The sequence below is a fragment of the Palaemon carinicauda genome, chromosome 5 (genome assembly GCF_036898095.1).
Source record: "Palaemon carinicauda isolate YSFRI2023 chromosome 5, ASM3689809v2, whole genome shotgun sequence".
NCBI classification, from domain to species: Eukaryota; Metazoa; Arthropoda; class Malacostraca; order Decapoda; family Palaemonidae; genus Palaemon; species Palaemon carinicauda.
This window is the reverse complement of record NC_090729.1, coordinates 72,817,248-72,843,749: the sequence shown is the minus strand read 5'-3', so window position 1 is coordinate 72,843,749 and position 26,502 is coordinate 72,817,248. Positions and strand designations below refer to the sequence as shown.

The following is a 26,502-nucleotide window of genomic DNA, read 5'->3' as shown; positions in this document are numbered from 1 at the left end:
TCCCCTTAGTCCACACCTGGTAGGGTTACGACCCTTCCTCCCTGTGGCCTAGCGACTTGTCCTACACCTGCCTTCCCTGGTCTGGGGACTTGTTCCACTGGCCTAGGTTGGGCAGGCCATGGGATTCTGTTTCTTTATAGTTTAGGACAGTACATTAGTGCTGTGCCTTCATCGTACTAACCTACCCTAAGCTGGAGATCGAATTCTTCCTACACCTGGGATAGTGCTAGTACGGAAACAGAAACCCCCCCTCCCCCCTGGAGTGTTGGTGAGGGCTCCCACCTTCCCCTACACTCCCCCTCAGGACCCTTGCCCCTCCCCCTGCTGTCCTTTAGTGATGGCCTAGCCATCACACCTCTGTCCACCGTCCTACAACTCGACCGTGTGCTGGTGGGTTGTGGGGTCGGCCCGGTCCTTTCGTTGGTTAGTCCGAACTGCTAGGCTCCCCGCATATAGTTGAACTATGGGATAGCATATGACAGGTCGGTCTGCCGGCGGAAGACCTCACTATCTTAGAGTGCTCTTCGGTCCTCCCTTGGGCCGCCACCCGCAACTCTAGCCGATTGCTGGCTCTGTTGCGGCTGGATGAAAGGTTGCCATCCTCTCCCTTTCATTTGAACACTCTTTTCGGAAGAAGACGAGGTTTGGGTAGTGAGCTACCGCCCTTCCCTCCTTCTTCTTCTATTCTTTCTCTCTATCTTATCCACTGCCACACTACCCTGCCGGCAACAGCCGTCAGCTTAGCCCGGTATCCCCTCTGTCTCATTGATTGACGTCAGTGTTGGAATACCTACGCCGGTTGCTTGCCGACTGCCTGGAGCCGCCGGCGACCTGCCATCATTTTGAGGTTCGTCCTCTCTCTGCCACATAGACTGATGGCTGGGAGGGGTTCCCCCTTGATGGATATTTGCCGGCGCCCGACGCGCTTCCGGCGCGCTTCCAGCATGCCGTCATGCTGCCGGCGCCACCTAATTATCCTACTTCAGTGGACTGTCACCTCTACCCTGCCAGCCCTGCGCTGGCAGTGTCTATTGTATAGCTATATACGATAGGCAGTACTTCTAGGGAATAGTACATACCCTAGTCAGAAAACTATGGTGTATAGTTGTGCAGTAAATTGTTCTAGCATACTTTGTGCATCCATGCACAGTCCCTTGCCGGGGCCTACCTGAATCGGGGAGAATCATTTCTCCCCCTTTCTCTCTATGCTGAATGAACATTACTAATACCTTGGAGGAAGTCTAAGCCATGCTTTATCCAGTGTGGATATCCCTTCCCCCTCTTAGTGCACAATGAAGGAGCCCCTAGAATTAGTTATGGTATGGCGTCACGGCAATTGGCTGGGCGGGATACACAAGTATTTGTCTTTTCTGCTTCATTTTCAGCTTACCTATCCTAAGCTTACACTTGGAAAGATATCTTATATTGTAAGTAAAATTACTTTAAGTCTAATCTAAGATTACTTTAAGTCAATGATATAGACTTCTGTTTTCATGTACCCCGTTCTTCTTTACAGGAGGAGTACATCCGGTGTGAGAGCGCCTTCTGCAGCGTTCGGCGCCCGGACTTCTATGGCCACCTGGCATGCCGAACCCACGCCAGCTGTTCCGTTACCCAAGGGACTCTCCGGTATTGGGACCCGCAGGTCTGCACTGTCTGCAAAGACCTGCTCCATGAGGCATTTGAGGACCCCCCCATCTGTGGAGGCCAGGGACATCGCTCGAGAGAAACTACGCAAATGGGTGCGAGGTTTCCAGAAAAATGCCACGGGACCCTATCTCCCTAGCGAGAAGATGAGAGCTCTGCTCTTTCCTAAGGCATCTACGGATGCTGTCATCCCTAAACCAGAGATCCCGTGCGTCCAGCTGACGGTCGAACCTGACGTATCGGACGCACTCCAAGACTTCAATCTTGATGAGGTGGAACGAATGTCGGAAGTGTCGGACACCACCGAAAGGACCCTGATGGCCGAGGGTCAAGAAGAGGAGGAGCATACGGAGGCTCCTGACTCCGAGGGTGATGGCGCCCGCGCCCCCTCTGTTACTTCCGTTGAAATTTCGGAACCTGTCCCCCCTACTTCTTCCACTCCTACACCTGTGAGAGTGGACACCCAGGATCACCTCCAAGCCTTGGTGGCACTCCTGGACGAGAAGTTTCGCCAGAGGGACGAAGACTTCAAGAGGGAGATCCTTCGTCTGTCAAAACAGACCCCGAGGAAGATCACCGTTAAGGATCTTCCCCCTTGCTCAGTAACCAACCCATGGAGGCATGCAGAACACATGCCGATCATGAGTGGATGGATCTTCGTCAACGATAAGTTAGGCGCCATTCCTCTTGAAGAGGTGGAGATTTTGCTTAGCTTTGAAGCATACCCGGACTGTTACATCCGTCTCAAGTCCGAGCCAGTTTCCAAGGAGGAAACCGAGCCCAAGGAGGTCATCGTCTTTGACCATGCAAAGGCTCAATCTCGTTGGCCGGCTGTCTCAAGAGTAAGGGCTACACCAACTCCAAGGTGCCGGCCCTAAGCAAGAAACATCCGTCCTTTCTTGCTCCTGCCACCATGGTCTTCCCCTTTGCAGAGAAATCCCTGTTGGCAGTGTTGAAGGTGGTGGAGGAAGGGAAACCCTGCCCTACACTGGAAGAATGTAGGCCCCTCTCCCTCACCCTCCCTCCCGACGACAAGAACTGGAAAGACATCCAGTTAACTTTCTCTGTAGGAAAGTTGGAGGCTGACATTGCTGGACGGCAGTTCAACAAAAACCTCCCCAAGCTCTCCGAATAACTACTGCATCGGGAGCTGGACACGAAAGAGAGGCTGGCTGCCTCCCTCTCTCTTCAAGTCCAAATGGAGACGATGGCTGGGGACACACGGACCCCAGACTTCTACATGGTCTTGGCTAAGACCCATTTCGCCACCCTGACGAAGGACTTCTACAGCTTCATCAGGTCCCGGAGAGCCTGTAGAGAATTCGTGTTTGCGGATGCCACCGTCAAACACGAACCCCGGAAACTGATTTCCTCCAACATTTGGGGGAAAGATCTCTTCCCTAACGATCTTGTGAAAGAGATCGTTGACAGAGCCACCACTGAGAACCGGAACCTTCTCCATAAGTGGGGCATGTCAAAGAAGAGGAAGTCTTCTCAGGATGAAGGCCCCCAACCCAAGAAGAAGGCCAACAAGCCCAGACCCCAGCAGCGTCAGGCTAAGCGCCAGTTTCCGGCACCTGACCTTTCAGCTGGTCCTCCAACCAGTGGTGGCTCAGTCACCAGTCTTCACGCCAGCCTATGAAAGACAGTCTACTACCTTTCACCCCAAAGGTAGAGGCTCCGGCAAAGACTCCTCTTGACGTCCATCCAGAGGGAGAGGAGGAAGGGGAGCAGGCGGCCGAGGTGGTAAACCCTCGGGAAACCAGAAGCAATGAAATGCTTCCGGTGGGAGGAAGACTCCGCCTCTTCCAGGATCGTTGGACCTTCGATCCTTGGGCTCACAGCATCATCAAGAACGGACTTGGGTGGAGCTGGGTAACACAACCTCCAACCTTCCACCAATTCTTCCAACACTCCACCCCAATCCTGGAAGAATACGTCCAAGAACTCTTGAAAAAGAAGGTCATCAAGAGGGTAAAGTCCACCAGGTTCCAAGGAAGACTATTCTGTGTTCCTAAGAAGGACTCAGACAAACTCAGAGTCATTCTGGACTTGTCCCCTCTCAACAAGCTCATAGTGAACAACAAATTCAAAATGCTGACTCTTCAGCACATAAGAGCCCTGCTTCCTCCAAAGGCTTACACAGTCTCAATAGACTTGGCGGATGCCTACTGGCACATTTCAATGAATCCCCAGGCCTCCTCCTACCTAGGATTCAGGCTTCAAAGAAGGCAGTACGCCTTCAGAGCCATGCCCTTTGGACTCAACATAGCCCCAAGGATCTTCACGAAGCTCGCAGAAACGATCGTCCAACAACTACGCTTACAAGGCGTCCAGGTGATGGCTTACTTGGACGATTGGCTGGTTTGGGCGGCATCCTCAGAAGAATGCTTGCAAGCTTCCAGAAAGGTGACCCAATTCCTGGAACATCTGGGTTTCAAAATTAACACCAAAAAGTCTCGACTTTCTCCAGCTCAGAAGTTCCAATGGCTAGGAATTCATTGGAACCTTCAGTCACACCGTCTTTCCATCCCTCTGAAGAAAAGGAAGGAAATAGCGGGATCTGTCAAGAGACTCCTAAAATCCAAATGGATTTCAAGACGACAACAAGAACGGGTGCTCGGCTCCCTCCAGTTCGCTTCAGTGACAGACCCAGTGCTACGAGCACAGCTAAAGGATGCATCGGAGTCTGGAGAAGATACGCATCCATTGCTCGAAGAGATCTCAAGAGACCTCTGCCAACCAGGCTTCGTTCCCTCTTAAAGCCATGGTCGGAGGCAAAGAACCTGAAAAGATCAATACCTCTTCAACTACCGCCTCCATCGGTCGTTATCCACACGGATGGATCGCTAGAAGGATGGGGGGGGGGGGGGGTCACTCCCAACAACGGCAAGTTCAAGGAACATGGTCTCCCTTATTCAAGACGCTTCACATCAACATCTTGGAGGCCATGGCGGTCCTCCTTACTCTGAAGAGGCTGTCTCCACGTCCCTCAGTCCATATCCGTCTAACTCTGGACAGTGACGTTGTAGTCAGATGTTTCAACCGTCTGGGCTCAAGATCGCCCCAACTCAACCAAATGTTGCTACCCATCTTCCGCTTGGCGGACAAGAAAAGATGGCACCTGTCGGCAGTTCACCTACAAGGATTCCGCAACGTGACGGCAGATGCTCTATCCAGGACAACCCCGATAGAGTCATAATGGTCCCTAGACGCAGACTCATTCTCCTTCATCTCCCTACAAGTCCCGGAACTGCAGATCGACCTCTTCGCAACGAGCGAAAACAAGCAACTTCCTCGTTACGTGGCCCCATACGAGGACCCCCGAGCGGAAGCGGTGGACGCCATGTCCCTGGATTGGAACAGATGGTCCAAGATTTACCTGTTCCCTCCACCCAACCTTCTGCTGAAAGTCCTCATCAAGCTGAGAACCTTCCAAGGAACAGCAGCCCTAGTGGGACCCAAGTGGCCCCGGAGCAATTGGTTCCCATTAATCCTGGAGTTACAACCCAAGCTAATTCCCCTGCCGGACCCAGTTCTCTCCCGGCAAGTTCAGAAGTCGACTGTCTTCGCTTCATCAAGGAAAACCCGAGACCTTCATCTCATGATTTTCCCTCCCCAGCCGTTAAGAAGAGGTATGGGATCTCGAAGATAAGCTTGGACTTCTTAGAGGAATACTAAACAAAATCTACCAGAAGGCAATACGAGTCATCCTGGAAGAATTGGGTGTCCTTTGTCAAGGCCAAAAATCCTACAGAAATCTCTATAGACTTTTGTCTGTCCTTCATTAACCTTCATGGACAGGGCTTGGCAGCCAACACGATTTCCACCTGCAAATCGGCCTTGACAAGACCATTACTATATGCCTTCCAGATAGACCTGTCTGATGACATCTTTAACAAGCTGCCAAAGGCATGTGCTAGACTCAGACCCGCACCCCCTCCGAGACCCATCTCCTGGTCTCTTGACAAGGTGCTCCACTTTCCCTCAAGTTTGGAGAATGAGTCTTGTCCTCTGAAAGATTTGACTTAAAAAGTGATTTTCCTATTTGCTCTCGCCTCGGGAGTCTGAGTCAGTGAAATTGTGGCATTATCAAGAGAAGAGGGCCAGATACAGTTCGCTGAAACAGGCGAGCTTACCCTCTTTCCTGACCCAACGTTTCTCGCCAAGAACGAGCTACCCACTAAAAGGTGGGTCCCCTGGAGAATCTGCCCTCTGAAGGAATATGTCTCTCTATGTCCAGTGGCGAGTCTAAAGGCTTATCTTCGACAAACTTCAGACTTTGACGGAGGACAGCTCTTTAAAGGGGAAACTTCAGGGTCCGACTTGTCACTCAAACAACTAAGGGCGAAGATCACCTACTTTATTCGCAGAGCGGATCCTGACAGTAGACCCGCAGGTCACGATCCCAGGAAAGTCGCCTCTTCCCTGAATTTCTTCCAGTCGATGGACTTCGAAAGTCTTCGCTCTTTCACAGGCTGGAAGGCCTCCAGAGTGTTTTTCAAACACTATGCGAGGCAGGTGCACAAGCTCAAACGGTATGTGGTAGCTGCAGGTAGTGTATAAAACCTGCTGCTTAGTGCTGCGTAGAACAGTGAGTTATTCGGGACTCTAACTCTATGGGTGCCTGTGTTGACCCTAGTGCGAAACAGTGATTTTAAGTGCCACCTTGTGACACTACGGACTGTTCTTATACAAAAGGTGAAGTCACATAGACAGAAACACATGTGCCACATGTTTTTAGCATGAAGTGTATATAAGACTTTCTAGAAAGACTTTATAGTTCCTCTGGAACTAATGTGTGTAATGGCAAGTTTTCCTTTTCAGATTCTACACCCCTTTCTATTAATGTCTTAAGTCTATGTTGCTAATTGCATTCCATTACAATTTACTGCTTATTGTATGCCAATTCTTACTTAACTAAATAAAATAGAATTTGTTTACCTGTGCGTCTCATTTCTCCCTCACAATGGAAATAAAAACACCGTTAGAAAATTTTATTTACCTCCTTATTTGAATAATGGTATGAACAATGTTATAATATTGTTCCTTATTGATACAAACTCATGTAGACTAAGGTAATTTGTTCCATCACAGTTGTACTTACCTTCTTCTATCTGACCCTGGGACCGGCAGGTATCTCCGAGACTAGGTGAGTTCCTCTATCAAGTAACTTAAAGATGTTCCTTACGTCCAAATAGGACTTCTCTGCCGGGGGGCCAGAAAGCGGTAACATGGTATATGCCTATCTGTAATGACATGTAACAGAAATGTCACAGGTCTCTATGGTCATCAGACCAAAGGAATATTGTCTAGAAGTCGAAGGCACTACAAAAGGGAAAAATCCACGATACATTAATTCTCTGGTACACTTCCATCAGGACGACATGGCTTGAGCCCAAAAAACGAATTTTGAGTGAAGCGAAAAATCTATTTTTGGGTGAGATAGCCATGGTGTCCTGATGAACCCGCTTTTTTCTCTATTCAGGCCTTGACAGGCCCCTCCCAATCATATTGTATCATGGAGGCTGGCCTAAACGCCTGAAGGAATGAGGAAGGTGCGCAACGGTGACGTCAACCAAGATGGCGGCCAAACATGGCGGCGGTTATGACGTCACAGAGTACTGTAACAGTAACGAAGGAGGAGAAATTAGTAACGGCTCCTCCCATAACTTGCCACACTTCCCCCTCGAAGCGTTAACGCTATGTGGGGTGCAGATAGCTATGCGGCGTGTCAAGCATACGTCCCCTGTTATTATACGATATCCTAAAGGGAAACCTTATGGGTACTCGTGCCAGAAGTTAGAATTCTGTGAAACCTTTAGTTTAATTCTCTGGAAATATCTACTGTAGTCATATATACCCTTAGGAATCTACTGAAGGAACCTTCCATCAGGACGACATGGCTATCTCACCCAAAAATAGATTTTTCGCTTCGCTCAAAATCCGTTTTAGAAGTTGATTCAGTGGAACACTTGGGTTTTGTAATCAATGGCAAAGGTATTCACAAGACTAAGGAGAAAGTTAATGCAGTGATATCAAATAAGGTACCACAAAATTCTAAGGAATTACAATAATTTTTAGGTTTAGTAACATTTTATGGAAATTTCATTCAGAATTTATCTACAATTGCCCATCCATTGTATAATTTGCTGGATAAGGGTGTAGAGTGGAATTGGACACAAGATTGTCACGAATCTTTTGAAAGAATCAAGCAGGAAATAACTTCACCTACTTTTCTAGTACATTATCAAATGGATTTACCAGTTAAATTAGTTTGTGAAGCATCGAACATAGGTTTAGGCGCAGTATTATCTCATGTAATGCCGGATGGAACAGAAAAGCCAATTGCTTTCGCTTCTAGGGTTTTGAACAAGGCAGAAAGGAATTACTCTCAAATAGAAAAAGAAGGTTTAGCATTAGTATATGGAGTTAAGAAATTTCATATGTATCTTTATGGGGAAAAGGTTCACACTTGTTACAGATCATAAACCTCTATTAGCAATATTGGGTCCAAAAGCAATTTTACCTACGTTGGTAGCTGCAAGACTACAACGTTGGGCAATTACATTAGCCGCATATCATTATGATATAGAATATCGTCCCACGTCAAAGATGGGTAATACAGATGCTTTATCTAGATTTCCAGTAGACAAAGCACCAGAAGAGTATGATGATAGTATATTACTAGTTTTAGTATATGATGTACCCATTACAGCCAAGGATATTGCACATAATACCAAGAAAGACCCAATACTTAGTAAGGTTTTAGAGAGTTTAATGACAGGTAGAGACTTATGTGGACAGGAGGTAAATTGTAAAATCTATAAAGATATATGGAGTGAATTAAGTATAACACAAGGTTGTATAATGAAATGGTCAAGAGTAATTATTCCTAGTTCACTGAGGAATAAGGGTTTGTCTGAAATACATGCTGATCACCAAGGTATTGTCAGGTCAAAGTCTATTGCAAGAACTTTTGTCTGGTGGCCAGGTGTAGAGACATTGAATTATTTGTAAGAAATTGTATGAATTGTGCTACGCAACTGAACAACCCTCAATTTTCTAGAATGCACACGTGAGAATTACCCAGGTATCCATGGCAAAGAGTGCACATAGATTTTGCAGGTCCTTTCTTAGGTTATTTGTTTTTGATAGTTGTAGATGCTTACAGTGAGTGGCCAGAAGTAATCCCAATGAAGACAACAACATCTTACGCCACAATTCAAGAATTAATGAAAAATTTTTCTACTCTTGGAATTCCTGAAAGAATTGTAACTGGTAATGGTACACAGTTTACCTCACAGGAATTTAAAGATTTTAGTGAAGTTAATGGTATTAAACATACATTTTCAGCTATATATCACCCTTCCACAAATGGAGAGGCTGAAAGGTTTGTTCAAACATTTTTGCATAACATGAAATGTAGAAAGGCAAATTCAAATAACATATTTCTTAATGTGTCTGAGTTTTTATTGTCTTATAGAACAACACCACACAGCACAATAGGTGTGACACCATAAAATTTGTTGATGGGGAGGAGGATTAGGTGTAAATTAGATTTGTTGTATCCAAATTTGCAAAATGATTTAGAAGAAAAAGGGTATAAGCCATTAGAAAGTCTTCCTAAAGTGAGACATTTTTCCCCTTGTTCTAATGTCATGGTAAGATCATACAATACTCCAGAAAAGTGGGTAGCAGGAGAAATTGTAAAAGAGATAGGAAATTTACATTATGATGTTCAAGTTGGTGGAAATATAGTAAAACGTCATGTTGATTAATTACAGCCATTAAATAAAAATGTTGTAGATCATGTGAATGTTAGAGATGAGAAATTTTCAGAAGTAGTTAAATCAAATAACCAAGATGCCCAAACATCAGATGTAGATTCGGAATCTATTCATGTACCAGTACAGGATGAAGTTAGAGTACTTCCATATAGGATGAATAGAGGGAAGCCCCCTGAGAGATTAGATTTGTAGTTTTGTACAATGTCAAGTTAAGGGAAAGGAGACTGTTATGTATTTTGTACTGTAATAATATATACGCTACGGGTATTCAGAGTAATGATTGCACAGTATTGCATTGTTAGAACGTGTTTCGGCACAGTTCATAGGTGTAGTATTCCATGTTATGAAGGATTTAATCATTCATTAATTGTCCAAAAGTTAGGATGTGATTTTTCTTACTTTTGTATTGCAGTAGGATTCGATTTTTTTTAGAGCAATGCTCACTTTGTTTTTTTTATGTATGTGTACGGATTTTGTTTACATATTCTCAGTCGAAAGCAGTGTTGCCATTTTAGCGGTTTTCCCGCCAGATCTGGATCTTTTTGCTTCAATCTAGCGGGAAGAAAATGAGTTTAGCGGCTAGCGGGAAATATTAGCTTTGTATGAAAAATTCTAGCGGTTTTCTGGATATTTTTCCTAAAACATGTTCTCATTAATTGTTATTCGTATCCAATTCACAAAAGAATTGCAGTAGAATTTTCGAAACTTGATGCTTGTATTTCCAAGTACCAATTGCTACAAAGTTACCTACTAACATACCATACAGGTATCACTCATGATTCCTACTGAAGTTTGTTTTATCCCCGCCAACCAACGTTGACCAATTTTTAGTGTAATCGGACCTACGCAAACCTGTCTTTGTAGGTTAAGGTTGACTACAGTGGCTACTCTAGGCAAGAGGTATATTGATTCTAAATTTAAGATGCCTAAGACTCGATACACATAGAAATTTCGAAAGGAATGATTCAAGATGAAGATTCAAAACATTGGTTAACTGAAAAAAGAAAAGTGGTGAAAGTGTGCCTGATTGTAAATTTTGTCAGTGCGTTCTTGTGTCTTAAGTTATGTGACTTGAAAGCTCATGAAAAAAAAAAAGACACACACACACTGGGCAAATGCTGTTTCATGCAGTGCAAGACAGTTTACAATACCATTCCAGCCTTTAAGAAAATCAAGTGAAGTTCAGAAGATTGCAGAAGGACGTGTGGCATTGCTTATAGCAGAGCATACTTCTGTGTCAACTTGCGATAACTTGAACGATTTATGCAAGGGATGCTTCACTGATAGCAAAATGCCATCATTACATCGATTAAGAGATCGAAGTGTAGTACTATCTTAAAGAATGTTTTATATCCTCATTCAAATACAGAGGTTGAAAGAATTTTTAGCTCGATAAATCTTGTGAAAAATAAGATAAGAAATAGAATGCAGACGAAAATGATGAATGCTATTCTTGGAATCCGTTCGGGGCTAAAAAGACATGCAAAAACCTGCTTTAATTATGAAGTACCACCATATGTTTTGAATAGGATTGGAACAAAACAGACATACATCACTTCCACTGAGGGAACATCGCAAGTAGTTAACCTCCACTGTAAAGAAGAATTGTTTGGTAACCTCAGTGTTGTCAAGTGTATGAGGACACAGGAGAATGTGTAAACAATAGGCCAGACTATTCTGTATATGCGACGGCAAAGGACAAATAAGCCGCAATCAGAGAGAGGGGTCCAATATAGTGCTGTCTGGTCAGTCGAAGGACCTAATAACTCTAGCGGTAGTATCTCAACGGGTGGCTGGTGCTCTGGCCAACCTACTACCAACGTATTTCTGAATAAAAATTATTTTATAATCAGAATCTATCCCTCCATTAAAAGATGTTATTAAAACATCTCACAAGGAACTGACTATATATATTTTGAAGAAACTATATCTCCAATTCGCTTAAATATAAAAGAAATCTTCAGCTCCGTCCCCCACTTAGCGTTTAATGGAAATTTCGGTAGGTAGGCTAAAGTTTTTCGAACAGCAACTCATAATTCCTTGGACCTCTTTCTCTATCGGCGAGATAGTCCAGTCCTCTGATTGGCTACAACTTTCTCAACGATGATTGGTAGTTAGCTTATATTACTACAGCCTATCATATGCCCACAAGCACATCTATCATCGTAGCCAGAACACAGTCAATTATTCCTTCGAAAATTATATATTTATTTAACTTATGCCCTTCTATTTAATGTACAATTAATAATATAATTTAAAGTTAATTTCCAAGAAAATTTTATTATTCAGTCATAGTTTGTCTGCAATAAGTATAGGTTTATCACCCCTACCCAATTAGATTAATTCATAACAATACTATTGCATAACGTCAAACACAACCACCAATCAGAGCTGAGAACGAATCAGCCAATGAGAGGTCAGATATTTCCCGCTAAAAATGCAAAAGGTGAGAGAGAGGGTTCCTTTGATATATGGCGAACAAATGAATTTCACACGCAGGTTTTTTTTTTCATCCTATTTCTTTTTTTATACATATAACGACGCTATTTAGGTAGCCTGAGAAGGATATTTTCTTATAGCTTTTAGATATCATGAAAATTTTTGTCAATTACAGACTCCAGTAATCACATTTTTCTTTTAGGAGTGAGAAACGAATATGATATGTTTTTTATTTAATTTTTATCATCATCATTATTTCTATCATAATCATTTTGAATATTTTGTGAGGTAAGGTTGAGAATTTCAAGTTTATATTTATTGATATAAAGAAATGCCTAGTCAGAAGTCCAAAAAGAATACATAGTAAACAGCAATGTATGGGATATCAAGTCCCTTCAATCATAGATATCTATGGTAGGATATCTATGCTTTTAAATGATCCACTTCACGGGATCTATGGTGCCCGTGGTACCGCAGTGTCAGATATTTTTTTGTAGGTTGATATTTTGTCCGAAAATCAAAGTACACAGCACCAAAGACTATATGCACAGCACCGTCACTTATGGACGTGATCGTGACTGTAGCCTACTGCGCTATTTTGAACAGTTTGGATTTTTGTCGAGTGATTATACTGTGTTTGAGTAGAGTTGTAGGCTACATATTGCTTTATTTCAAAAGGTGGAGGTCAATATAGCGCTGAGTCTTTGGTACATAAATATTGAATAAGTACGCCTACCAGAAATTAAGAATTTGCTTCCATTGTGTGTTATATTTATGCATCATCATTCTTGTTCATCGATCTAGTGTTCTTTTTATTGCCCCAGTGATAATGGTCATGTAACTTTCGTGCTCGAGCAATCAACATAATATATAACACATACGATAATGCAACACGATAGTAGGGTCTCCAGGGCACCTGCCACCCGTTGAGATACTACCACTAGAGAGTTATGGGTTCCTTTAACTGGCCAGGCAGTACTACATTGGATTCTTCTCTCCGGTTACGATTCATTTTTCTTTTGCCCACACATGCACCTAATAGTCTGGCCTATTCTTTACATATTTTCCTCTGTCCTCATACACCTGACAACACTGAGATTAACAAACAATTCTTCTTCACCAAGGCTGCGTTTACACCAAGCGAATCGAATCGATTCAATTCGTGGAGAATCATTTGACTCGAGTCATTTTGAATCGGTATAGTTCCAACCTACTGAATCTGATTAACACATCATTCAGTACCAAGGCAGCCTTCAAGGAGTATGGACGTCTTTGCTGTTGCAGAAATAGCATTGTTGCTGTGGCTGAGAAAGCGTAGACGAGGCGGAGGCAACGAATATGGGTGCATCCAATAAATTCCAGGAGACCTGAATTTGGGAGCTTTGGACATTTGTTCCCAGATTTGGTTAACTTTCTGATATAGATAAATAAGAGTACTTTCCTTTTTGATAAGTGATTATAAAGGTACAAATAGATAGAAGAAATAGCTATATCAATAGATAGATAGATAGATAGATAAGTAAATGGTGTAGGAAATTAATAGGTGTGACTTTGTATACGCATGTATATATATATATATATATATATATATATATATATATATATATATATATATATATATAGTAGTCTACATAAGGAAAATTGAAAGTTGTGTATATGTAGAAATGCTCTAGTTTCGTCCGCCAATGGACCTCTTCTTGGAGCGTTTATTATGCAAAGAAATATTACACACGTTTGTACATACAGGAATGGCTTCAAATCATAAAAAAAAGGATAAAATTATACTATTATTACCCAACAGGCAAAAGTCACTTAACATGGGGATAAAACTAGTAAAAGTTGAAATTACAAATTAACATGAGAACAGGTAATGGAATGTTTGACAAGCACCCAAGTAACATTCCATTTACTTGTTTTCATGTTAATTTGTAATTTCAACTTTTACTAGTTTTATCCCCATGTTAAGTGACTTTTGCCTGTTGGGTAGTAATAGTATAATTTTATCTTTTTTTTTATGATTTGAAGCCTTTCCTGTATGTACAAACGCGTGTAATATTTCTTTGCATAATAAACGCTCCAAGAAGAGGTCCATTGGCGGACGAAACTGTAGAGCATTTCTACATATACACAACTTTCAATTTTCCTTATGTAGACTACTATATATTGAGTTATCTTCGTGCTGAGGAAGATTACATCTGTAATATATATATATATATATATATATATATATATATATATATATATATATATATATATATATATACACACACACACATATATATATATATATATATATATATATATATATATATATATATATATATATATATATATATATGTGTGTGTGTGTGGATGTGTGAGTGCGCTCGGGTACGCACGTGCATTTCATTTCTGTAGCAATATCAGTCCATAATGCAACAATTACATCACGATTATGGTGCATAGGATCACTGGGATCATAAATAGCACGTCGTTCTTGCACTAAACTGATGAGGAGTTCCACATGCATGATGCTCCTGCTCGGCTGACTCGCCTTGACTGATGAAAAAATGGGACCAGGCGCATCACTGATTCTGAATCGCCATGAATCTCCATGATTTGAATTGACTCGATTCGCGTGGTGTAAACGATTCCATTGAATTTAACGTGGCGAATCATGACGAATCATGAATTTGGATGATTCTCCATGAATTGAATCGATTCGATTCGCTTGGTGTAAACGCAGCCTAAGGGGTTACTGCACCATCATTGTTCATTGGCCACTTTCCTCTAGGTAAGGTTAGACGAGACTTTTTAGTTATGGTAAGCAGCTCTTTTAGGAGAAAGACACTCCAAAATCAAACCATTGTCCTGTAGTCTTTGGTAGTGCCATAGCCTCTTTACCATGGTCCTCCACTGTCTTGGGTTAGAGTTCTCTTGCTTGAGGGTACACTCGGGCACTCTATTTTATCTCATATCTCTTCCCCTTGTTTGGTTAAAGTTTTTTGTAGTTTATAAAGGAGATGTTTATTTCAATGTTGTTACTGGTCTTTAAATACTCATTTTTTCATTTTTTCCTTTCCCCACTGGGCTAATTTCCCTGTTGGGGCCCCTGGGCTTTTAGCATCCTGCTTTTCTAAATAGTGTTGTAGCTTAGCAAATAATAATGATAACGATAATAGTAATAATGATAATAATTTAGGGCGCTCTGGTAACCTCGATGATTTTATTGAAGGTTATCTAATCTTATCTGTTATGGAATTAGACACGTATGCTTTATGAAAGATATGGCATTGTTTTGAGCACAGAGGAGAAGGGGGAATTCCCCTGCATTGTCATTCAAGCTATTTATTTTAATTAATCGTTTCCATAAAATAAATTATAAGTTTACAGTGAATTTGAATGGATAGCTGAGCTGTTGGATTATGTTATTAGCGGTGATATTAGTTTCAACTTGGTATCTAGTCTCGAATCTCGATTAGTTGCACGAATCACTATCTAATCATCTGTCAACTTTCGCTTGATCCATGTTTTGAAGGAAAAGGTGCTGAGTCATCGTCTGAAGTCTTCTCAGTCCCACTTGGTTACGAACCGTCACTGGGTGATACACCTTGGTCTGAACCACTGCCCAATATATATGTGACTGATACGTGTCTCTATTTCAGGGTTGTAAACTTCGACAAGATATTCGTCTTCTGGTAATGCAAAGGTCAGAATTCACATCATTGCTTATTAAAGTGTATACTACAGAGAGAACAAATGTCTTAACTATTTCCATCTCAGTGCCGTACGTAGACTTAAAATATAATCTGCATGCACCCATTGCAACCTTTGCAGCTCTAAAACTAGCCCCAAGATTCCAACAAGGAAATTGCTCTCATAGCTACCCCACTTTAAAGAATGGTTATCGCTGGTTTGTTGGAATTTGTAATTCTCTTGATAACATGCATGTTCAAACCCATATTGACTAACGTACACTAGGTGACAAAACTGATGCAACAAATTGCAAAATTTATTTTAAGGGGCCCCTAAGTGTGGTAACGAGATTTCAACATTGAAGAGCAGCAGGAAGGACAGCATTTAAGCATTAGCCTAATGCCATTTGTAAATTAACTTTCTACTTTTGTAGCGTTACGTCGAAAGTTATTGTGATTTCTTTTGATGAAATACAAAGAAGTTTAACATCATAATGATAAAATTTGAATCAGACAAGAGAGTGTAAAGAAAAAAAATCCAAATTATTTGCTTGTTTAATTGGCTTTATAGTTAGGCCTATTTCAATAATCAAGCCAATATATCTTCCAGCTTGTTATTAAAAATGGAGTTGTTTGGATATCTACATGGTTGTAAACATGATTTTCCATTGATTAGGTTTCACTAACAGGAGCTTTAAAAATACATGTTTAGTTTCAGAGGCGTACGGGGGGGGGGGGGGTCACTGGGGGGACGTGCCCTGGGCGCCTACCTAGGGGGTGCCAAATAAACATGGAGAACAATTTGTGGGGATTACAGGAGCTGTGAGAGAAAAAAGTATTCTGTAAATTGTATCACTATCACACACACACACACACACACATATATATATATATATATATATATATATATATATATATATATATATATATGTATATATATACAGTATATATATATATATATTCATACATACACATAGCTGTGTGTATATATATATATATATATATATGTGTGTGTGTGTGTGTGTGTATATATATATATATATATATATATATATATATATATATATATATATATATATATATATATATATATATAATTGTATATATATACATATTGGCGTGTTATACTGTGTAAAAATGGAAAATATCATATTGCAATAACTAAAATGAGAGAGAGAGAGAGAGAGAGAGAGAGAGAGAGAGAGAGAGAGAGAGAGAGAGAGAGAGAGAGAGAGAGTTGGTCCTTAAAACAACTCTTTATGCAACACTTCATCAACTGCAAGGGACAAAGTGTTTGATGATATCCGTCAACAAAGTACTAAGGGCTATTATTTTATTTGACTCCTGCTCCCGACAGTGCCCTTAGGTAAGAGGGCATATGTTTAAAACCGTGAGATATGTCGACATAAACTTTGTGACAAAAATAGTAACTGTAAAAGTGGCATTTACTGGTTTCAATGAAGTCAAACAAAAATATGCAGAAAGCATAGATGAAGTAATATGTAATCAGCTAGAAAAAGGACAATATGCCACTCAAGTACTATCGGTCATAATATTACGACAAAGATGCAGTCATGGCAGGGCACAAATATGGTATGCAGCAAAGGATTATTGCAAAAGAAGAGTAAAACTGTATTTGTCTACTGTGACAGTCACTAACTTAATCAAGCTTGTATCCTCGCAAGAGAAGAAGCAGTTAAACCAATTTGTCACCACTTTCATGACTCTTATTTTACTGGAAAAAATGTCTACTGATCGGAAAGAAAATGTAGATACAAGAAGTAAAGCTAGTCGTGAGTTGCACCAAATTCCTACCTTTCACTTTATTGTACTAATTTTCATTGGGAATTTTATATTGTAAAAAATAGTCTGCATTTAAAAGAGAATTCAAGACCATCAAATGAACTTCCACAATTCTGTCAAAGACATAATGGCACTAGAAATGTATTTTGTTGAAAATAGAGAAGCAATCTGTAATTAGCCTCTCACTGCAGTATTAGAAGTATGTGTGAATTATGATGTTAAGGTAGAGCTGAGAACTAGAATAAAGAAAAGTATGCCAGGAGAAAAAGCTACCGATGTAGGCTTCAGTACAAAACAAGAGATCAGGCACTAAAGACAGACAGCACACTGAAATGAAACAACGTAGCACAAGACTTGAAGATACAGTATAGACAAGTTGGGGTTTATGATAGCTGTAGAACAACAAATTCTTAAAAAAAGGTAAAAGTTCAGGATTTCTGGGTGACGAGAGAACGAAGGAAAACTTTTTACATGTTGGCGAATTCTACAGTTGTCATTCGGATAGTAATGAACTTTATGAAGAAATCTTAGATTGCAGAATGCTCTTGGCAGGTAGAACGGAGGTTTAGATTTCCACTCCAGAGAAGCTCATCCAGTTTATTACACAATATGGTGACGAAAATCTTTTGCCTAACTTAAGAGTACCTGTCCAACTAATAAACAGAGAGGCAATTTATATTTCAAGCCTAATTGGTATCAATTTTTATTTTTTTTCTAATCTCGTTACAATCAATGTTGCATTTCAAATGTTAAATCTAAGCAGTTTCAGAAGCTGACAAATTAGTTTTAATTTTTTTTATTCAGTTTTAATAGAAATGCTTTAATTGGCAAGGGCTATTAGAGAATTACCAGTCAAATCATTATTCTAACTAACAAATTTGCAAAACGGTAAAACTTGGGTGGATTTAGGAATTCTCTCTAAAACTGTTTGTATCAATGCTAATTTACATAATGTATTCAGTTCGGAATTTCAGGCTTTTGCAATGTTTATTTTATATATTTTTTAATAATAAATAATCCTTATTTCACTTATTTGTTTTTGTGGAGAATGGTGCTGGTAATATATTTGTATATTCCACAATAATGTTAGCATCAATAAATTCCATGGCTTTAACTAATGAGTTTGCATCACTATGAAGCTTGCGTGCATTTAAAAATTTGATCTAAAACTGTTTATATCAATGCTCATTTCTACAATTTTTCAGTTCAGAACTTCAGTATTATGTAGGCCAATTGTTGTTGGGTCTTTTTTTCTTTTTATAAATCCTTTTTTTTTTTTCTTTTTTTTTGCAGAATAGCGTTGGTAAAACATTTGTTTCTCCCTCAATAATGCTGGTAACACTAAACTCATGATTATACCTCCTGCTGATATATACTGTTAACTTGTATTAGTAAACACTTCTATCAGTAGATAATGATAGCTTGTTCTTCATATTGTCAACTGAATCATTGTGGTAAAGATCCCAAATCCTTAATATTTATTCCATCATTTATTACGTCTTTGCTTGGTTTACTACGAAATTTCAACCGGTTTAGCAGGAATATATTGAAACTGTCGTCGTTGAGTCTTACTTTCGCTTATCAGTATATCATACGAGTAATTATTTTCTATAGGAAATACTAAAGATATGTTAACATAGCATATCAATCTCTTCTAAACCTGCCATTTTGATAAGACATTGCTATGTAAATTGCTTTTTCATACAATTTACAAAAAGCAATCCTGATTTTATAGTAAGTTAAAGATTAATTATATATATATATATATATATATATATATATATATATATATATATATATATATATATATAAATATATATATTATATATATATATATATATATATATATATATATATATATATATATATATATATACTGTATATTCAAGGGCAGTGCCGGGCCAGTTTTTAGTCATAATGGGTCATTAGGTTCTCGATGGGATCGAGGTCGGGTGATTTGGCAAGCCAGTCAATCCAGATGATTTCAGGATGTCTTTTAAACCACTCCTGGTCTATAAATAAGTCTACTTACAAGTTCAAATATTTGAAGGCAAAGGCTCGCATACCAGTCTCTCTCTCTCTCTCTCTCTCTCTCTCTCTCTCTCTCTCTCTCTCTCTCAAAGGCGGCTCGCTGCCTATAAGTCAGTCTATCTCTATCTCTCTCACTCTGTCAACATTTTTTCTACCCTGTCAGCTTGTCTGACCAACATCTCTTTGTGTTTCTAATAATCTGAAATGCATTACATAATTTAATAGCATAAACACGGAATATTTTTCGCTCTGTCAGTTTAACTGTCCAATGATTGTCTGCCAGCTTGTCTCTACCGACAACTGACGGTAAAAATATAAAATTACCTTGCATCCATAACGTCATCGAGTTGTGAAAATAACGCTGCAGCTGGTGGTATACATTAATGCCATAACAAATCTGATTTAATCAATTAATAGACTTATGAGTCAGGCAAGATGTAAAGCTATTATTGCGTTATATTGAGAAATAATCATTGGTTTTGCATCAAATTATTCTTGTAATAAGAAGCTAGTGGTAATGATCACATATCGTGGTTCTTTGGGGAAAACTGTTTTGATAAACCGGAGTTAGTTATTATATAAAGGTATTTGAATCACACATACGAGTATATTTTCAAGCATAAGAAGACTTGTCATCACTGAAGCAGTAACACTTGAACTATCTTATCGATCATGAGCCCCTTGTGTAAGACTTTTAAAGAGATGCTAACTACTTTATATACCTACACAGGTTCACCAGCCAACCATGTATATATATATATATATATATATATATATATATATATATATATATATATATATATATATATATATATATACATATATATATATATATATATATTTATAAATACTTACGAAGCTGGTCTGGCATAAGAGTAGATATATTATTCATGTATTTCATTTGTGAATTCAAGAGATGTATAGCCAGCTCGTAAGGTGAGTTCAACTCATGTAAGTTTAAGTAATGTATATAAATTACATAATACTTTCGTCATTCATTTGATTGTATTTTCATTCAATTCAGTATATGTAAATTAGCATTATTTTTAAGAATTAACTTTTTATTTCACGTAGTTTTGCCTCGAAGTCTTATGTAACCTAGTTTAGTTATGCTGTATGACACACGCACGAGGTATAAGCATGAGGGACTAAATCATTTTTATGTTTCCACGTGGTTAGAAATTGCATGAAAATTATCTTTCTTTTTTATTGTTACGAGAGGTATGGGGGCAGAGTTAGCAGGAAGAGAGTTGCCTTCGCAAGCAAGGTTAGTACCTCTTCTTCGAATTACTATTATTATGGTCCCGGATCTGGGCACCAAAAATATATTATATATATTACGGCAGGCAAATTACAAAACCTCCTGAGTTCCAAAATCACCTGTTTGTTTCTACATAAATCTGTAACACTAGAATAATACCCGAGCTCTGAGACATTTTTCAACTCCCAGACGGCAATATATAAAAACACTGAATATCTTAAGGTCTCTTAAATACGCAAAAAAAAAATGAGTTATTAATTAGTCGAACTATTAAAAAATCCTCTTACTTTGATTCTTAATTAGGGATTATGAGAGAGCGCTATAAGAAATACTGGTGATCAAAATAATACACACTTTACAAAAATGAATATACTCTATAAAAATTTACAACACTAATACCACAAAATTATCACCAAAATGAGTCACCCGAAATAATAAATCTGAACAAAACCTTAGACTAAGACAAGGAAATATTACACTCTGAAATTATATAATCACTTAACTTGAAATATTAAATCTAAACAAAACCTTAGACTAAGACAAGAGAATATTACACTGAAAATTATATAATCACTTGATTCACTGGAAATTAATTTTACACAAACATTTAATCTTGATAAATAATGAAAATAGTTAACACCTTAACACTCTAAAAAGTAAATACTTAATGAAATTTACATAAAAGTAATTAATACACTTATGTGTTTTGACTCACAAGGTAAGTCTCAGGGCCAGTTACAAAAATTTATATTACACACATATTTATATTAATGCAATATTATTCAAATGCCTTATCAATGTTTGAACACACTACACACAATATATATTGGGTAAAAACTTATTCACTTTGGAGAGGGCACACACTCGAGGCACTTGAGAGAGAGGCAAACTTTGGCTCTTTCAAAGAGATAGGCTGGATCTCTTCTGATGCTATGAATTCCTGAGGGTGTATATATATTGGCTTAATTATTCTAGATCCTTCTAGGTCAGGGGTCTAGAAGCTTGGGGACAGTGCTTACGGCGTAAGGTTGTCAACGATCAAGTATCAGATGAATACTAACGCACAAGCTAGGTGACTTTCTCTCACTTAACTCCGCCTACCTACCTCCTGGAAACTTTGAAAACAAGATAAAAATAACTGGAGCTTCTAAGAACATTCCAACTATGTGGAAATATAACATGATGCAATACCTCATAAAAAAATTACACAATCCCTTGTTTTCAAACCTCCTATGGTTCATACAGCATACTTAAACGAGACTACATAAGATACATAAGACTTCGTAACAAAATACTTGAAATAAAAAGTTCATTCTTAAAATTAAAAAAAATTTACATACACCGACCTGAATGAAAAATACAATTAAATGAACGACGAAAGTCTTACGTAATTTACATACAGATACTTAAACCTACAAAGAGGAACTCACCTCATGAGCTGGCTATATAGCTCTTAAATACACAAATGAAATACATGAATAAAATATCTACTATACACTAGATCAGCTTCGGATGATAGCTCCCCCAGAAAAAGATTGTTTATTCCAGGCCTGAATCCATCGATTCAGCCTGAGATAAATAATCTGCAACCACGTTATCTTTACCTGATATATGCTTTACATTAATACAATACGATTGCAAACATAATGATCTCCTAGTTGACCTTTGATTATTATTCTTCATCTTATTAACAAAAGTTAAAGGATGGTGATCAGAGTAGACCGTAATTTCTTCATTCTGCGGTCTGTTCACATAAACTTTGAATTTTCGTATCGCTGTGATTAGCACTAGTAGTTTCTTTTCAACTGTCGAGTAGGCTCGTTGATGTTTCTTCAGCTTTGACGACACAAAACAAACAGGGTGAAAAATTCCTACCTCGTCTTCTTGCAATAAAACCACTCAAATCCCATTATTCGACGCATCCACTTGGATAAGGAATTTCTTGTTGAAATCTGGTGCTTGCAGTATCGGTTTCGAAGTTAATATGGTCTTTCTTTGACTTCTCCCTTTTTCTGGTATTTCGATAATGTAGGTCAGGTCACTGCTCTCCTCCAAAATCTGGAATGGTTCTTGGAACTTGTTTGCGAGAGGGAATCTCCTTATCGATAAGAAAACCAACACCTGTTGTCCTACTCCAAACTGCTTGTTCGTACTCTTCATGCCAAACCTTTTCTTCATTTTTCCTTGACTCATTTTCATGCCTTATAGGGAAAATTTCCTTATGTCATCGATCCTTTTCCTCTAATCCTTGACATTTACTCTATCTTTTTCCTCTTGATCCTTCCCTTTTTCTACCAACATTTTAATTGGTTTGTTTCTGAAGGGTACTCCTCGTACTTCCATCGGGCGTAAGGGAGCTTTCTCGAGATACTCATCGGGCTTTACCGCCATCTGACAAACGTGACATGCATTGCAAAACTGGCTCACATCCTTATGCATGCCAGGCCAGAAAAAGTGTTTCATAATCTTCTCTGTTGTCTTCCTTATTCCTATGTGTCTCATCTCATTTTCTACAACGATCACCTGTCTCTTCAACGGTGCGGGAATCAATATCTGACGATATATCCCACGTTCGGCATTCCCAGGGATATCAGTGGGTCTATGCTTCCTCATAAGCAAACCATCCTTAAGATTATAACAGGTGGGAGACTGCTGCACCTCTGTCTCATCCATCACACGGTACAATAATTCTGTTAACGGTGCATCCTTCAGTTGCAATTCTATCAGCCTTCTCCGACTCACTTGTCCTACTTCTAATGCTGAATTTTCTATTTCTTCCAAATCCCTTGCTTCTTTGCCTTCCTGTCCCCTTGTCTGTCATTCCTCTTCTCCCGGGCTCTCTCCAGAGTTCTCTTGCGTATCATCAAGAGAATCCTCTTCTTCCGAAAACAAATCCTTCAAGTTCATCGCTCCTTTGGTTTCTCTCCCTTCTTTTCCAGCCACTTTCTTTGTCATACCCTTAGTAATCACAAAACGAGGAAACAGATACGGGTAGTCCTTCTGGAGTTCAGTTGTAAGACTATACTTCAATGGTTTCTCCATTACAATGAGACAAGGCACAAACGGTGCTCCACGAACCTCATTACCTAGCAGGATGTCTACTCCTTTAACAGCCAATGAATCCTTTACCGCAAAATCAAAATTACCTGTCTCCAACTCGCATGACAGTTTCAAACGGCAAATACTAGTAACCTTAACTCCTATTCCCTTCAAAATAACCGAGTCTCCTCTGAGAGACTGTTCCACCAACGGGTGTACACCTTGTGTCACCAACGGGTGTACACCTTGTGTCACCACACCATGGTTACAACCTGTGCCGTGCAATATCTTGACCTGGGTTTACTCACTCCCATCAATTGCTGCTAACATACCTTCATAAATATACGGTTTAAAGGTATCTATGCTGTTTGGGTTTGTCATGTTCGTCATGTAAACATTTGCTGGTTTATTTTCCTCTTTGTCCTTTCCCGATTGTTTTTTCATCTTCGCATTCTGTGAAGTTGAATTATCCTTAACCACTTGGGTGACTGTTTTCAGTTGGTTCGTCCAACATTCCTTACGGATATGGCCTCTCTTGCCACATTTTTAACAGACAATATTAAGCTTCTGCACATCTTACTCAATACTTGAAGGAGGACAATTCGACTATTGTTGCTGTGGTACTATCACATTTTGCTTTGGAACAGTACCAGTGGTACTTCCGCTGTAACTGTTGAACTTGTTCACATAGTTATTACTGAACTGGTTTCCATGGTTCGGCGAATACTTATCACTTGATCGGAACAACGGATGTAATTTCATACCTGAGGAGGGTTTACGACTGATAATACTATAATCTTCAGTCAGCAAAGTGCCTTTATCAAGTTTCTTCACCTCTCTCTCTCATAAGTACGTTCGGATATGTTCAGGAATTCCTCGTAAATATTGTTCTAGTACTATCAATTCTTCTAAATCAGTCATCTCCCTCACATTAGCAGCCTCTGTCCATCTCTTAAAACATCGTCGTACCTTATAAACATAATCCAGGAAAATCATTTTCTCGTCCTTCCGCAAACTTCGGAATCTTTCATCATAATATTCAGGGGTCATCTGATACACTTGCAGCACACTCCTCTTTACTTTCCTCTGGTGCTGAGATAAGGAAAGATATGCACTACGTCATTTCCCAATGAAGACATATTGCAATAACACAGACCATTTATCTTCTGGCCATTCCATCGTCGATGTGACCGTTTCAAAATGATCGAAGATTTCATCGGGAGCTTCTTCTGTGAATTTTGGAATTAACCTCTGGGCATTTGTCACATTAAATACGGGATCATGCAAAGCAGGGGTCAACTCTGTCTGCATTGCCGACTTTGCACGAGCATTTAACAGCTCTAATTCCGTTGCGTGTCTCACTTCTATCTCTTTTTCTTCCTGTCTTCTCTCTCTCCTCGTCTTGCAATTTCTCTTGCTTCCATTTCCCTCACATGTCCTGCTCCTTCTCTCTCTTTCTTCCTGTCTTCCTGTCTTCTCTCTCATTTTTCTCGTCTTGCTTTAATTTCTCCCGCATGTCTTGCGATCTCTCTGGCTTCTCTTTCTTTTTCTTCTCTTTCTCTCTTTCTCCTGCCATTATCTTCAACTTAATCAAATTCTCAGCCACTGCAATTCATCGAATCTCAGCCTCTACATTCCTTTCTGCTTTCACACCTTTACTTTGTTGGTCAACTGGTCCTTGCTTCGCTACAAATTCTGCTTCAACGTCCTTCAACAGTTCACGAGCTGCTACAATATTTCCTTCCGACAACTTTCCCGAGTTTATCAACGCTTCTAAGGCTAGACACTTTATTTGAGCTTTAATCATCCACTCGTTGCCTGGCCACCACATGCCATTAAAATAGAAGAGCCACTGAGCTTTAGTTTCATTAGCTTCTGACAATTCCTGAACATTTGTATTTTCCAAAAACTCTTGGATATTAACTGTGCCATCTTGTGCTTTACAATACTTGATACCTCTCCAAAAAGATATATCCTAACAATGCACAGAGTCCTATCAATACTATACTGTTCAAACCTTTAATGAAAACATGGTCCTGTTATCACCAACATTTAAAACAGACTCACTCGATCCCAAGGGTCTGGACACCAAAAATATATATTATGGTCCCGGGTCTGGACACCAAAAATATATTATATATATTACAACTGGCAAAATACATAACCTCCCAAGTTCCAAATGCACCTGTTTGTTCTTACATAAATCTGTAACACTTGAATAATTCCCGAGCTCTGAGAAATTATGCAACTCCCAGACGGCAATATATAAAATCACTGAATATCCAAAGTTCTCTTCAGTACACTCAAAACAAAACTGAGTTATTGATTAGTTTAACTATTCAAAACAACCTCTTACTTTGATGCTTAATTAGGGATTATGAGAGAGTGCTGTAAGAAATACTGGTAATCGAAATAATAAACACTTTACAAAAATAAATATATTCTATAAAAATTTACAACATTAATATTAAAGATTATCACCTAAATGAATCACTCGAAATATTAAATCTGAACAAAAACTTGGACTAAGACAAGAGAATATTACACTCTGAAGATTAGAGTCACTTGTTTCACTAAATTATACACAAATATTTAATCTTTATAATCAATGAAAATAGTTAACACCTTAACACTCTAAAGAGTAAATACTAAATGAATTTTACATAAAAGTAATTAATACACTTACGTGTTTTGACTCACGAGGTAATTAACAGACACGCAGAATAAATACACTTCACTGTTTTAACCTAAACTCACAGGGCCAGTTACAAAAATTCCTATTAAACACTGATTTATATTAATACATTACACTTGTAAT

The 26,502-nt window shown here is 39.2% G+C and overlaps 1 protein-coding gene across 1 annotated transcript in view; it reads left to right on the top strand.

The window, feature by feature from the left end:
* Positions 1-15,420: 15,420 nt before the first annotated feature.
* The window catches only part of LOC137640467 (UPF0696 protein C11orf68 homolog), a 59,694-nt gene continuing 48,612 nt past the window's right edge, over positions 15,421-26,502 (top strand). The window contains exon 1 of the mRNA XM_068373012.1: positions 15,421-15,564. The gene's annotated coding sequence lies outside the window, so the exon portion shown is untranslated. The remainder of the gene's footprint in view (positions 15,565-26,502) is intronic.